General features: G+C 39.0%; 1 protein-coding gene across 2 annotated transcripts in view; it reads right to left on the reverse strand.

The window, feature by feature from the left end:
- The window catches only part of LOC135207230 (uncharacterized), a 161,368-nt gene extending 146,064 nt beyond the window's left edge, over positions 1–15,304 (reverse strand). The window contains exon 1 of one of the 2 annotated variants that reach the window (XM_064238861.1): positions 15,192–15,304. The gene's annotated coding sequence lies outside the window, so the exon portion shown is untranslated. Of the gene's footprint in view, positions 1–15,125 lie in introns of both variants that reach the window. The other variant, XM_064238860.1, reaches the window with a different exon arrangement.
- Between the last annotated feature and the right edge of the window lie 628 nt (positions 15,305–15,932).

A 15,932-nucleotide genomic window follows, 5' to 3' on the forward strand; every position in this document is an offset into this window, starting at 1 on the left:
ATACATATATAATATATATGTATTTATTGTGGGTGTGTGTATGTGTGGTTATGTGTATCGTGTGGACGAGTGTGTGTCTGTGTGCGTGTAGATAACGTATGAATACTCTACGGAAGAATACAAGAACAAATAAAAAATCCCGAGGTGTTATAGCTCTGCAATACTCTATCTCTACGGTATTTTATCATCAGTGCACAGAATTCGCCATAAAAGTCAACTAGAGCGAACTGATCAGAAACAGGGGCGGTTTCTTCAGAGTCTCGCCGTTCGAATCCCAAGTGAATAACGAACGAGACTTTGATCAAAGACTTCAATCGTCAGCATCTCATGAACCTGAGTTTTCCAGCCTTCGAGGCACCAGAGGAATGCAAGCAAAATCTTAGGGACAGGAGAGAGACTCCCTGCGTTGGTGAAAAGCAGGGTTGAGTCTACGTGCCAGAATTCCACGAAAACCCTTCCCTGCATTACGAACCTTTTCACAGCGTCTGCTTATCAAATGGAAATCTATTCTGAATCGTCTCAAACTTTTACGAATTACAAACGCAATCATTTCTTGTCCATGTCCTAGAATTTGTGCTGTGACTGGATGTGACACAGGGAAGAAGAAAGGCATGATTTATATGTGTCAAGATCGATGCTGGGCGTTACAGTAAAGTACTACTTCTTTCCCACCGTTATCCCTACATCCAGGGGTCGGTTGCCTGATGCGCCTTCTCCTCCACAGTCTTTCATCAGAGGCATCATCTTCCACCAAACCTCTTCTCTCCATATCATATGTCCTCACAACATCAGGCATGGTTTTTTTGTTAGGCAAAGGGGTTTTATGACCACATGCCCTTGCTGTCATCAACCACAGTTACTGACGGTGGGCCTTGCTTTTAACTAAAAAAAGTCCACCTGCAAGGCAGAAGTTTCCACAGTTATTGGTGGTGGGCCTCGCCTTTTACTAAAATGTCCACCTTGCAAGGCAGCAGTTCCCACACTTATTGGCGGTGGGCCTAGCCTTTTACTAAAAAGTAAGACTGCAAGACAGAAACTGTTGGACGTTACAGTACTTGGTGGGGCCAAAATAAAGCAGCAGGGCGTTAACAATGAATAACTAAGAGCAATTCAATCAAGTGAGGTTGCTTGGGCAACTGGAAAATTGTAGAAGCGTAAGGAACAGGGGGCCTGCTTCTGGGGTTACAAGCGAGATGCAGTGTTATATTTGTAATAGGGCGGATGAGTTGCTGGTCATGAAAAAGCTGCAACGGACGGGAAAGAGGAACAACTGTTTTTCTGAATAAGGGACAAGGTGACAGAAGTACCGGTGAGAATTACTTGGGCACGGTTTGACTCACAACTCAATTCCAATAAACAAGACACAAAAGGGAAGGGTAATGCTGTTTTAGAAATGGAAGTGGGTGTGGATAAAGAAACTGTTACGAAGAAAAGATGTGATAAGTTTGAGAGTAAAGGAATGTAACATCAAGTAGTTTGAGAAATTATATTTATTGTTGTTTGTTAGTATGGTGCTTTTTTTTTACGTTGCATTAAACCAGTGGTTATTCAGCAACGGGACCAACGGCTTTTCGTGACTTCCGAACCACGTCGAGAGTGAATTGCTATTACCAGAAATACACATTAACTAATAGCTATACAATGCGAAAGGTGTTTCGGATACATGGTACTAAAGGTAACGTGACAGAAACAAACCCAATGGCTGGTTTGGTAGACCGATAAAATACTGTTTGCTCTCTCTCTCTCTCTCTCTTTCTCTCTCTCTCTCTCTCTCTTCTCTTCTCTCAATTCTTGGTGTAAGACTCCTTAACTCCCAAATTCTAACTTCCATGTCTCACTCTGACTATGTTGAACTGCCTATATACTTAATGATTTAGTAGAGCCCCTCTCTCTCTCTCTCTCTCTCTCTCTCTCTCTCTCTTCTCTCTCTCTCTCTCTCTCTCCTAAAAATAAAGGGGAGCACGCAGACATTAGCAAGAAGTACCATCAACGTTGCATTAAACTAGTCTTCTTTTATTATTCGTGTAAACTTGTGTGACCTACATTCATAGTTCTATATCTCTAGTAAATGAAAACAACACCTGCATAAGCTAACAATTCATAACGATAATATGAATAACGAAAAACAACAGAAATTTATTTCTTGTACGCACATTTATTTTTCGTCGACGATAGGCAAAGTCATACCCTTACGACCGGCAGAGAGAGAGAGAGAGAGAGAGAGAGAGAGACGAGAAGAGAGAGGAGAGAGAGAGAGAGAGAGAGAGAGAGAGAACCTGAAGTTCTTCGGGGACACAAACAATATTGTGTCTCACTTCAGCTTCATGAGAGATCTTATTTCAGAAACCTTTGGAAAAGTTCCGCACAGGGATGAACTCCTCTGAAACTTACCAGAGGAGTCCTCGAGAGGGGATGGAAAGGGCACTGGTGAGGGAGTGTCAGAGAGAAGGCGAATGAAAAATATATAATCTTATTTTAACCTCCATCGAATGAAAACGCACGGAATCGACGACTTCTTTCAGGCGTTCGGGACTGTATTTCTATCACGTTTTTATTTTTATCAAGTGTGGAGCTCAGGAATGTATTCCTATAGTTTATAAAACCTATCTTATTGAGTGTGAAGTTCAGGACAGCACTGGAGAGGAATAATTAATACTGACCGTATTTTGTTAATGTTCAGAGTGGTACTGGTTTTACAAGATTGTTCAAATGCCACGTTTGCGTCATCTTAGGTATGTATGTATATATATATATATATATATTATATATATATATATATATATATATATATATATTATATATATATGCATAACATTCTTTTGTATTCAACGACCCCAACATAACATGGACGAAGGAAGGCAAGAGTTGAGATTATACGTAAAAGGAATAATTACCGATTATTTTGTCCTATCACTAAAGAAAACGGTGAATGAATACCGAATAGAAGAAGAGGCACTGAATCAAAGGCTTTACTTGGACAAATTTCAGATTTCTCTTTGTCAAGTTCATCTTGACTGAACATAAGATTCCTCGACTGCTTTGTCGTTACTTCTCATTGAATGCAGAGATGAGGATAAAGTTGATGATACTTCTCCAAGTGCCACCTGTCTTATATATAACATTATCCTCGTGTGTGCCTCTGTTAGACTAATCTAACTGGGTCGTGGATTCGAACTCTCGTTTCTATGGATCGTACTCTCATTGACATCTGACATCTCCAGTTACGTTCCAAGCAGCAAAATGTTTAATACTACATTTATAATCGGAAAAAAAGTTAAGTGCATCTTAGCTTAACCAGACCACTTGGCTGATTAACAGCTCTCCTACTATGGCTGGCCCGAAGGAATTGATATTTTGTCGTGGCTGGGAACCATTTGGTCACCAAGCAACGGGACCTACAGCCTATTGGGGAACCCGAACAACATTATATCGAGAAATGAATTTCTATCAACAGAAATATATGCCTTTGATTCCACGTTGGCCGAGCCGAGAATCGAACTTCGGACCACCGGATTGGTACCCAAGCGCGAAAACCACTCGTCCAACGAGGAACTTATATAATCGCAAAGGCATAAATGGTTAGCTACGACCACAGATGACTTCTACCGCAACTGAAGGTATTTCATACGACATTCACTTTGTAAATGGTTTCTATATTAGGTAGGGAGACTACTTACACCTGAAATTGATAAAGCGAGACCACTGGCGACCCTGTACAATGATCGCCGTTACGACAGAAACAAACAATCTCTTCAGTTCTCTTAAACCTCAGCCGTGGTCTCCATCTGTCCCTCTCGTCGTCTTCTTCTTCTTCTTGTCTCTTTTCTCCAGCAACCTCTCGAGATAACCAACCCTCCAGTTCCCAACTCGAGATCTTGCCTCTTTTACCCGGAGCACCTTGGCGCGCGCCCTGTTTCGTAACAATGGCTTTCAAAAAAACATTTTCTTTTCTCGCCGAATATCTTGTACCAGTCCCAAGAGGTCATCTTATTACTGGGTGACCTTTGCCTTCCTTGAGGCGGCGACTAAAGGGGTCATTCTCAGCAAGACTTCTTCATGAGAAAAACGCGCAATATTGATACACAACAAAAGTCTGCGTCGCGAAAATTGGTTGGTTTCATCAGTGCTTCGATATTGCCAAAGTGCACCAGGTATTGTCGACAAAATATTCTACTGCAGCTACGACAAATCATTTTCAAAATTATTCATTCGACCTAAATATCAAAGCACCATACTGGAATTGCAGTGACTGATTTTAAAATCATGCACAACCAAAACTGAAGCGATTCGAGCAATAAACAATTGTGGAGCAAAATTGCTCTTCCACGCACACACATATGCACATATGTATACTTTACATATAAATGCTCTGGTGATGAGAATGAAAAAAAAAAAGATAAAAATGTATTGAAATGTAAGGGGAATAGCATTTGGGAAAGAAACTAGTACCAAAACACGGAAACTTGTAGGACTTAAAAGACCAAAACTAGTACTAAAAACACCGAAACGGGTGCTTTAAGAACCAAAACTAGCACTTGAAAACGGAAACCTGTAGGACTTAAAGACCAAAACTAGTACTAAAACACCAAAATAGAGCCAAAAGGCCCAAACTAGTACTTCTAGTACTGAAACACCGAAACTATTTGTGTGTGTGAGTTCGAACCAATCATTAACATAATACATAGCAATACTCTGTTTTTTTCCATCTGTCCATCCGCCTGTGGTGTTTGCACATGGTAACACTGTGTCCCGGGCTTTAAATAATATCCAATTTCGAATATGAACAGTGTAATTCGCATACAATGAATTATTAAAACACTTTTCAGTTGCAAATGTACACCCAGTTATCCTTTTATTTACCTAAAACTTAGACATAGCTTAACTATTTAAAGCCCGGGACGCAGTGTTACCATGCCCGACCACCACAGGCGGATGAACAGATGAAAAAAAAAAAAAAAAAAAAAAAAAGAGTATAGTTACCTAGCATCAACTCTAAAGTAGAATGCGAACAGGTTCACTAATTTCCATTGCTGGATGTGAACATAATCAGGGATTTAACCAATTACGAGATCACAGCGCGCAGATACTTCATTTCTGGATACTTGACATCAGCGAAAGTTTAATAACAGTTGGACCAGCCGCCGACCTATTTGTTTCTCTGAGAACAAGAAGGATGAATTTGAAATCACTCAAAAGCATCTGTCTTCCCTCTTCATCCAAGGTCACGTCATCGACGACTCTGTTTTATAAAGCGAATCGGAATTGAATTCGCTCCTACAATGACTGGCCCGAAAGAAATATCCAATTATATAGGAACTTTTTTGTGTAAAAATCTCTCCTTCGCCTTACCAAAGCATGAATGATTGTTTTATCATATTCCTTCACACACACATTATATATATATATATATATATATATATATATATATATTATATATATATATATATATATATATATATATATGTATATATATATAATACGTTTTTGCGATGTATTGAAAAGACTGTCATTGTACTGAGAAGGACCTATACTACTATGCTACTACTATATCTGGATCGCATCAATTTTAAGTGACACTTTAGGGGAGCGACGACCCCTTAGCTCAGGGACAAAATAACAAACACAGTTACTGGCAAGTTGCGAGAGATGCGATAAAAATGGCCCTCAAAAAATTAACAATAAAAACAAATAATAATAATAATAATATAATATAATAATAATATCATATAATAATAATAATCAATAATATTCTTTAGAAGCTTGAATTTCAAGTCAATGGCCATTCTGATGGGCTTGTTCCATATGATAAGGTTCGTCTTCTGAATAATAATAATAATAATAATAATAATAATAATAATAATAATAATAATAATAATAATAAGTCAATGGCCCCTGTGAGGTTGTTCTATGTGAATTGGTTCATCTTCTGAATAATAATAATAATAATAATAATAATAATAATAATAATAATAATAATAATAATAATAAATAATAATAATAATAATGTGTGACCACAGCATCACCCGAACTGCACCGCAAACCGTTCGTGGAAGTTCGTGTCACTTCAGAGGTCAGATGCTCGAAAAAAAGCTTTAATTAGCAACAACAACAACGCAACAACTCTGCCACAAGGGTCATGCAGAACGCACAAGAACCCCGCCCCCCCCCTCCCCAAACAACTTTTTGGACCCTGTCTCAAAGGTGAACACCACCACTTGTCCTCCGACCTCACCAGGATTCCGTGTCCCTCAAACGCCTGTTATGCAGAAACTTTTTCTTGAGTCTTGTCTTCCAGCATCACTGGGAGGATTCCGTGTCTGTTAGACAGAAACTTCCTCTGAGCAAAAAGTTCTACCCGAGTGTTAACAAAGCATTAATGTTTGTTTTATCATATTTCGTCACAAACACACATACACTATATATTATGTATCACTATTTACAACCAGTTTCAATTTCATGGCGATGAAGTGTATCATATGAATTACGTGGTAATGCGATTATAATTTTAAATATATATATATATAATATATATATATTATATATATGTTATATATATATATATATATATATATATATATATATATATGTATATATATATATATGTATATATATGTATATTTATATAATATATATATATATATATATATATATAATATATAGATATATAACACAAACACATATATATATATATATATATAGTACAAGTTATAGTATTAGCTATTTCTATTTATGAGAGGGTTTTTAAAAGAGTCCTATTTTACAACATTTTCGATATACAGATGAAAACAACATGTGAGATAAAACAGTTATAAACATTATTACTTCTCAAACCGGGAAGATGTGAATTTTCAATGTATACGACATAACCGTACTCAGTACCTCACTTACCCGTAAAGAAAGTTGCAAACATTCATGTAACAATATATGAAGGTTGCGATCTAGTTTTTGAAAGGTAGTCAGTACATGAATGTTTTTTGGTACACTGTCTCTAGGTTTATGAACCACATCTGTTTGTTTATGTTTTGGTAAGTCACGTGACCAGAGTATCTTTCGTACGTTTCCCGTTCTTCATAAAGTTGGCTCGTCCTCAATGTTTGAATGGTAATCTGTTCATTAATTTCCCTCAGCTTATAAATAAGAACCCGTAACAATTCATCAAGAAACAGCCCGCCAAAGGCCATCAACTGTGAAAGCAATTTTCTCCTTTGGTGGAGTAACAAATCATTCAGAAGTTGTAGGCAATCGTGCACATGGTTTTGCAAAACAGATCACAACCTCCTTTACGGTTGTTGTTTCAGATTAAGCTGGCCTTATGCCAACACGGGCTCTTGCTCCTAAAGCAACTCGTAGCTTTTACGGTTACAAAACACCGGCGTTAATGAACACTGACGAGAGAGGACCAGGTATTCCGAAATGCTGCTATAAAGGGAATAAAAAGTTTCGGTACTGGTAGCCGAGTTGAATATAGAATTTAGGCCAAAGGCCAAGCACTGGGACCTACGAAGTCATTCAGCGCTGAAATGGAAGTTGACAGTATAAGGTTTGAACGATGTAACAGAAGCAAAACCTCAAAGCAGGTGCACTATGAAGCAAGTGTCAGGAGAGGGTGGAAAGTAAGATGGAAGAAAGAAATATGAAAGGAGGTACAGTAAAAGGAACAAAAGTGGTTGCAGCTAGGGGCCGAAGGCACTCTGCAAAGAACCTTATGTAATCCCTACAGTGCATCGTATGAGGTCCACTGACGACACTTACTGGTAGCGGGACATCGTAGCAAAACAACGGAATATGAACATGAATACTGGTCTTCGAGGTATCAGAGTTCTTTAGAAAAAACCATTTGAGATGCGAGTATTCCACCTGTACATAATACCCACGGTTACCAAACCCAGTCCTCCCTTCAGCGGAACCAGCTCCTCGTTGGAAGAGTGGTTTATGTGCTCGACTACCGATTCGGTAGTCGTGAGTTTGATTCCCCGATCTGCCAACGTGGAATCAGAGGAATTGTTTTTGTTGATTAGAAATTAATTTTTCGATATAATGTGGTTCGGATCCCACAATAAGCTGTAAGTCCCGTTGCTACGTAACTAATTGGTTCCTCGCCACATAAAAATATTTAATCCTTTGGACCAGCCCTAGGAGAGCTGTTAATCAGCCCAGTGATCTGGTTAAACTAAGATATACTTAACTTGCCCAAGTCCAAATAAGCCAACTGAGGACACAACGTAAGTCTTTTTACAAAAAGTATCAACACCAAGGTCATGAGAGAAAAAAAAGGCTATCTAAGTTCAACAAGACCGCTGAGCTGATAACATCTCACGGGCTGGCCCGAAGTATTAGATTTTTTCACGTGTCCAGAAACCAACTGGTTACCTAGAAACGGGACCTACAGCTTATTGTGGGATCCGAAGCCCATTATATCGCGAAATGACTTTCTAATTACCAGATTTAAATTCCTCTGATTCCACACTGTGCGGCCGCGGGAAACGAACTCGGGATACCAGATTGATAGTCGAGTCGTACGGAAGCCACTTGTTCAGTGAGGAGGAACTAACTACCAAGGTCGTGAGGAAACGAGCTCTCCTTTCCGAGCGGACCTCGTAGGTACCTACTCCTCCTCTTGTGAGGCTCCGCACTCACCTCATCGAGGTAATTTTCATCACACGCGCGCCCGCTAACTCTTCCCCACTGCATAGGACACGCGGGGAATAGATAACGAACTCTGCTCCTTCTTCAGCATCCGATTCGCTCGAGTCTTCTCCTCTCTCGACGCTGCAGCTGTTGCTGTTGTTTTTGTTGTTGTTGCTGCTGCTGCTGCTCTACGATCCCTTTCATTTTCGGCATCTCTGAAATTCAGGAATTCAGTCGCGCCCTGATATTTCAGACTCTCGCATCATCTACACTCGGGAGGTGAGAGGCAAATGAGGCGTGTGCGCTTATCGTTTGTCAGATGCGAGGCGGGAAATCAATTGGAAGACTCCGTTTCTTCCAAGTTCATTGGGAGAATAGGCATCATTTACTCTGTCTGATATCTAGAGTTTTTCAATAATTCTCTAAAAAGAGTGGTCATTAGTTGCTTATTCATTAATTTAGGATGTAAAAGGTTACAAACAAGTAATCATACCAAGCAAATCCAAACAAACACATAGGATACACACACACACACAGACGCACAAATACGAACGAGCTTACACCCCGATCTCAATACATACATACATACATACATACATACATATATATATATATATATATATATATATATATATATTATTTGAGAGAGAGAGAGAGGATAGAGAGGAGAGAGATGAGAGAGAGAGAGAGAGAGAGAGGACGAGAGAGAGAGAGAGAGAGCAAACGATCTATAAACACAGGAAAATTAACATGTAATGTGGAGTGGAATTTTAACCAATATTCGTGTCTCGTGTCTGATTAAATTGCTGATAAAATACTAAACCGAACAGCCACAGAATGTCAGAGAACCTCCATCCCGATGAAGATAATTTAGTTATATTTCAATCCTGAAGGCTACGAGACGTGAATCCTAATCTGGGGACTTTCAATTTCACTGGACCTTAAAAAATAAGGCTCTAGTAGTTGACAAAAGCCCTAAAGGTATGATGTGCATGAGAGCAGCTGTTGCAATCAATAATTATTCCTGCATTTGACCGTAAGGTCAAGAGACCCAAGCCCCGTACTGTAAGTATCCTTGAAGAATGTGAGTATTCTGGATAAGGTGTTTCTAGGGATGATATTATTATTATTTTTTTTTTATTTATTTACTTTTTATTTTTAGTCTATCACAGGCCTCTAATTCGACTGGGTGGTATTTATAGTGTGGGGTTCCGGGTTGCATCCTGCCTCCTTAGGAGTCCATCACTTTTCTTACTATGTGCGCCGTTTCTAGGATCACACTCTTCTGCATGAGTCCTGGAGCTACTTCAGCCTCTAGTTTTTCCAGATTCCTTTTCAGGGATCTTGGGATCGTGCCTAGTGTTCCTATGATTATGGGTACAATTTCCACTGGTATATCCCTTTCTTTCTCTTCAACTCTGGTGTCCCATGGTATTATTATTATTAGTATTATTATTAGTATTATTATTATTATTATTATTCAGAGAATGAACCCTATTCATACGGAACAAGCCCACCAAAGGGGCCACTGATTTGAAATTCAGGCTTCCAAAGAATATTATGGTGTTGCTTAGGAAGAAGTAAGACGAGGTAAAGGGAAATTAAGAAAGAAGATACTCCATTTATTAAAAAAGAAAAAAATAATATAAATTAACAAGCAGATAAAAATGTATTAAAATGGAAGGGGAATCATTATAAAAAAATATATAATCCTACTGTGACAAAAAGACGAGGAATGAATACAGACCAGAAAAAATCTTGAAAAAAGATATCATCTCTTGTGCACGTCATCTGAAACATTCAAAGCACACAAATAGGTACGTTCTATTTCAAATACAAGAGGCTCCTGGCACAGTAAACGCTGATTCCACAGAGGAACATCAAACTGTCACTCAAAGAAAAAACAAATAGTTAATAGGGCACAAAAGTATTCAAGAATGAATGACATTTCCAGCTCTTCACAGAGTCACCATCGGCATCTCGAGAAGTTCCACGAAACATAAACATGACTAAGTAACGTCTCTGCGAAATATACTACGAGAAGAACAAACTTAGTTCTAAGTAGTATAGGTTCTTCTCAGTACAATGACAGCCTTTTCACTACATCGTAAAACAAATATATATATATATATATATATATATATATATATATATATATATATATATATATATATATATGAATAATTATCACATCACCGTGATTCATATAAATCATTCGAGCTACAAATGTCCTTTAATATCTAATTCGCTCTACCTCGGAATTGATATATTTTCATACATGAGGGGACGAAATTATTATCAACTAAAAAATTCCCCTTCGGTACATATATGAAAATATATCAATTCCGAGGTAGAGCAAAGTAGATATTAAAGGACATTTGTAGCTCGAATGATATATATATATATATATATATATATATATATATATATATATATATATATAAGCCCATTATTAAAACGCTCTGGTTTAAAATGGGCCTTTATAATTGGGACGTATCCTGTTTTAACAGAAGAATTTATTTACACACATTAAATATATATATATATATTGTATATATATATATATATATATATATATATATATATATATATATATATATATATATATATATATATATATATATATATATATATATATGATGTGTGTGTGTACGTGTGAAGGAATATGATGTAACACGCAGGAGAGCTTTTTACACACACACACACACACAAAAAGTTTCTATATAACAGACGTTTTAAAGTCCTGTAAACTTACAGCAGAACTCAGTCCCTGACTCAGCTCCTAATGAACTGACTTTGCCTTTTAAAAGATATCAACGACAAGCGCACTGTATGTCCTGGCTAAGTATGCGATTAAATTTAATGGTTATTGGAACCAAAACTTGCAAACCGAAGATAAGCGGATCTCTCTATACGATCATTACCCTGGTCCAGTTAACTATACCTCAACTTTCATATCAATCGGCATTAAAGGATATCAGTGAACCAGGTAGTTACTGTAGAAAATAAGGCATCAAAAGCTGCCTGTATGTTTTAGGATGGAATGCTAAAACACTACAAAGCACCAGACACTACTCAAGCACTCGAAGCAGCCATTACAATAAGCACAATTTCACGATTAGAAACAACAAGAAAAAACCAAAGGACAGGAATGATTGTGACAATATATTGGCATTACAGACAACCTAAAGAAAAGCAAAACATTAGTAATCATAAACAAGAATGCGACGCAAATTTAACAGACGAAGAATTCGCTTTAACACAATACAGACTTTGCCATCACAGGAAAATAGAAACGCATATATTGTGTGTCAGAATTACTAAAGTAGATTCACATCAAAAGTGCATCTGATGTCTATGCCAGTCCCTTACGACGCTCCTGATTGGCTGTTGAAAAGCCAATCACGGGGCTGGAAACTCTCAGTCTCTCTCGAGAGTTCATATAGGCAGGATGTATGTTCCACTTCTCCTGGGGGATACTTTTGAAAGACGTGTAACTCAGGTGGAGTATACATCCTGCCTATGTGAACTCTCGAGAGAGACTGAGGGTTTCCAGCCCTGTGATTGGCTTATCAACAGCCAGTCAGGAGCGTCGTAAGGGACTGGCCTAAACCTATTTGATTCATACATGGTACGTTGATGGCAATTCTTTACATATACGAATCCGAAGATGACAAACGAATGTGGGTATCCGTTGCAAACAGCTCTCATTGACACAATTCATGTGGCATCTAACACATGAATAAAAGACGTAACATAAAATCAATTCCAGTGATGTTGCCCCATTCCCTTTAACAAGACCTGCTTGGAAGAGGGTCGGTCTCCTCCCTTCAAATAGTAATAATAATAATAATAATAACAATAATACTAATAACAATAATAACTGATGTCGTAATACCATGGGACACCAGAGTTGAAGAGAAAGAAAGGGAAAAAATTGATAAGTATCAGGATCTGAAAATAGGAATAAGAAGGATATGGGATATGCCAGTGGAAATTGTACCCATAATCATAGGAACACTAAAAGGCACGATCCTAAAATCCCTGAAAAGGAACCGGGAAAAACTAGAGGCTGAAGTAGCACCAGGACTCATCTAGAAGTGTGTGCTCCAAGAAACAGCGCACATATTAGGAAAAGTGATGGACTCATAAGGAGGCAGGGTGCAACCCGGAACCCCACACTATGAATACCACCCAGTCGAATTGGAGGACTGTGATAGCATAAAAAAATAACAACAATAATGGCCGTCTAGATGCCAGTGAGTTTGTATTTCGGTTTCCTAATCTCTGAAATGAGTTTCTTTGTTGCGGCAGGTAAATTCGACACAACTAGAAATTGCAATGGAATCTTAACGGCATCCAGACGCCCATTCCGTTTAATGAAGTTTGTTTGAAAGGGGTCTTCTTCCGAGAAAGAGAGAAAAAAAATAATAATAACAGCAACGTATGCAAATCTGGTATAGTAGATTCACATCAACCGTGCATGTGATGTCTAGGCCCGTCCCTTACGACGCTCCTGATTGGTTGTTGATAAGTCAAACACAGGGCTGGAAAATCTCAGTCTCTCTCGAGAGTTCAGAAAGGCAGGATGTATGTTCCACCTCTCCTGAGGAGCAGTATCCCTCAGGAGAGGTGGAAGTTACATCTTGCCTATGTGAACTCTCTCGAGAGACCGAGAGTTTCCAGCCCTGTGATTGGCTTATCAACAGCCAATCAGGAACGTGGTAAGGGAGTGACCTAGACATCACATGCACGGTTGATGTGAATCTACTATAATAACAGAGCAGAGCAACAGCGAATAATTAGTAAAACAACAATGACAGCCTGTCGTAATGCATGAAAGTGGAGCAACAGCCTTAGGCCAAGGTCTCCTCCAGAGTCAATTCTCCGGACCTTCGCTTTAACGATCCGGTCTTTTATCCTCTTTACGTCCAAAAGGGTGGACTGCCATATGCTCTGCTCCGCTAAATGTTAATTCGCAGCACTGACCTCACGCTGAGAGAGAGAGAGAGAGAGAGAGAGATGGAAAACTTTGGCCTGGGAGAGACCAGGTCCTGAAACCTACTATTAACCCCGAAGAGATTGCTACAATATTCGAGAAGTTGAAATCCGCAATATGAATTTAAATATGACTGAAAACGTCCGTACCTTCAATAAGGAAACAGTAAGTATATATCTACTGAAACTGAACGGAGGAGGTGCTCACATTGAACGAAAAGAAGTCATCAAGAAAATATATCAGAAAGGAAATAGATCCAGGGGAAATACAAGTTTTAAAAAAATAAAAGAACACCCAAGTTTCCCTCGCACACTTCAAAGCTATCAACTTTAACAGCGTCTGAGGGAGGAGGCTCCTCTCCTTCATGTACTACTGACCTCACTTCTTCAGCTCGGCGCCCCACATGTTCACCTGAATGGGTCCACACAAAAGACACGTCATCAGTTACTTCATGGCGGAGCAGTGTAGTCGTTTTTACCTAGTTACTATTAGTACGTCTCCAAATCCTTTTATGTTACGATGAAAACCAAACTCAACTAGTACTATAAATCCTTATCATTACAGACGAAGAAAGAATCAACTAGTACTACCTACTTATCTTTATCATTAAAGAACTATAAGAACACTGTCAAGAGAAAACTGACCTTCAGGCCTCATCTTGTTCGCAGTACTATACACCTACACTGATACACCCGACGATATATAGGATACTACACCTAAAGTATCAACTCGATATGTAGATTTTCAGAAAAAGCTATATCTGGCGCGACCTTAATCTCTTACCGGTATTCCGCATCACGCCCCCAGGAATTTGAGGACCTCGGGGGTTTGGGGTCTGGGGAATGAATAGATAGAAGGAAGTCCTGGGCTTAGATCACGAGAGAGAGAGAGAGAGAGAGAGAGAGAGAGAGAGAGAAATATCTGTAAAATATGACCAACAATAAAGGTGCAACATTTCTTTTGTGTATAAAACTGCAAGTAACCCCTACAGAGGTTTAAACCCCTACCTTACCAATATGTCAAAAGGGTTGTATTTATTGCTGAGTTTATGCTCACCGTCATTTAGTCACTTTTTTTTGCACATGGAAGTATGTAGCTGGGAGTTCTTGAAGACAGTCATAAACACCTAATAAATAAAAACTAAATAGAGATAAAAAAAGCAAATACTATGGGCTTATAATATAAAAACCAACTGTATTACTGGATACAAAAGACGCAGTAGTACTCTGTGAATGACTCAAAACAAGGATTATGTGCTTCTGGTATTTAAAGTAACAAGTCTTATGTGATTTCAATAACATAATGAAGTCAATCGAGTTACATTTCCCCCATTGACCGTCTCTGGTCTTGTGCGTCTTACCCTGGAACCAGATGCGGCGCTGTTCATAAACCGTTTCCAATATCCACCAAAAGGGGAACTTCCTTCCGCCCACCAAAACAAACTCAACCCTCTCATCAAATGAACTCCCGCGTTTGACACAACAACAACAATAACAACCTTGAAAGAAAGCCGCCGCCGCCGCCGCTCATGTGCGCACGGAGAATGATAAACAAAAGAGAGAACCTCTAATTTCCACAGTGTGTTATGGCCACAACAAAGCGCGTGGCGGCAGTGACGCTCGGCCGCCTCATAACATCAACCGCTCTCGGCACTCTTCCAATATCTACTGGCTCGTTCTCCTCCCCGTCCCCGTCGCCACCGTCACGACAAAAATCCTCGGCCTACTCCTCCTCCTCTCTTCCTCCTCCTCTTCTTCTTCTTCTCTTCTCGTGGCACCAGCGCCGCCAGCGCCAACGGAGCATGCGTCAAGCCTCGCCACTGACACTACCCACACACACACACACACACACACACACACACAAACACACATACGTACGTGTAAACATACGTCAGATCCAAAATACGTAAGCGCACAAATCTATCGAATAGCGAATGTGGGATTCAACTTTCATTTTCTCGGAAAACATGTTTTTGTAGATAGTCCTATTTCAATAGTAAAATGGCCAACGCGAGTTTTAGGAAGTATTCATAATGAAGCAAGTATGTATTTGCATGTGAACACAAACACAAGTATAACACGGCACACAAACACACATACATATTACAATATATTTATACATATAATAATTATGTTTGTGCGTGTAACTAAGTTAGCATAAACCCTTATGAGGAACAGATTTCGAAGAAACAAACAGCAATCACATCCTACACCCGTGATCCACCTGCGGAACCCAAGGTGAAACACCTGTACCACACAAAACATCGTCAACACCAGCCCACTCACTTGCATAAACGCAGGGCTCA

Source organism: Macrobrachium nipponense, chromosome 32 (genome assembly GCF_015104395.2).
Source record: "Macrobrachium nipponense isolate FS-2020 chromosome 32, ASM1510439v2, whole genome shotgun sequence".
In the NCBI taxonomy this organism is placed as follows: Eukaryota; Metazoa; Arthropoda; class Malacostraca; order Decapoda; family Palaemonidae; genus Macrobrachium; species Macrobrachium nipponense.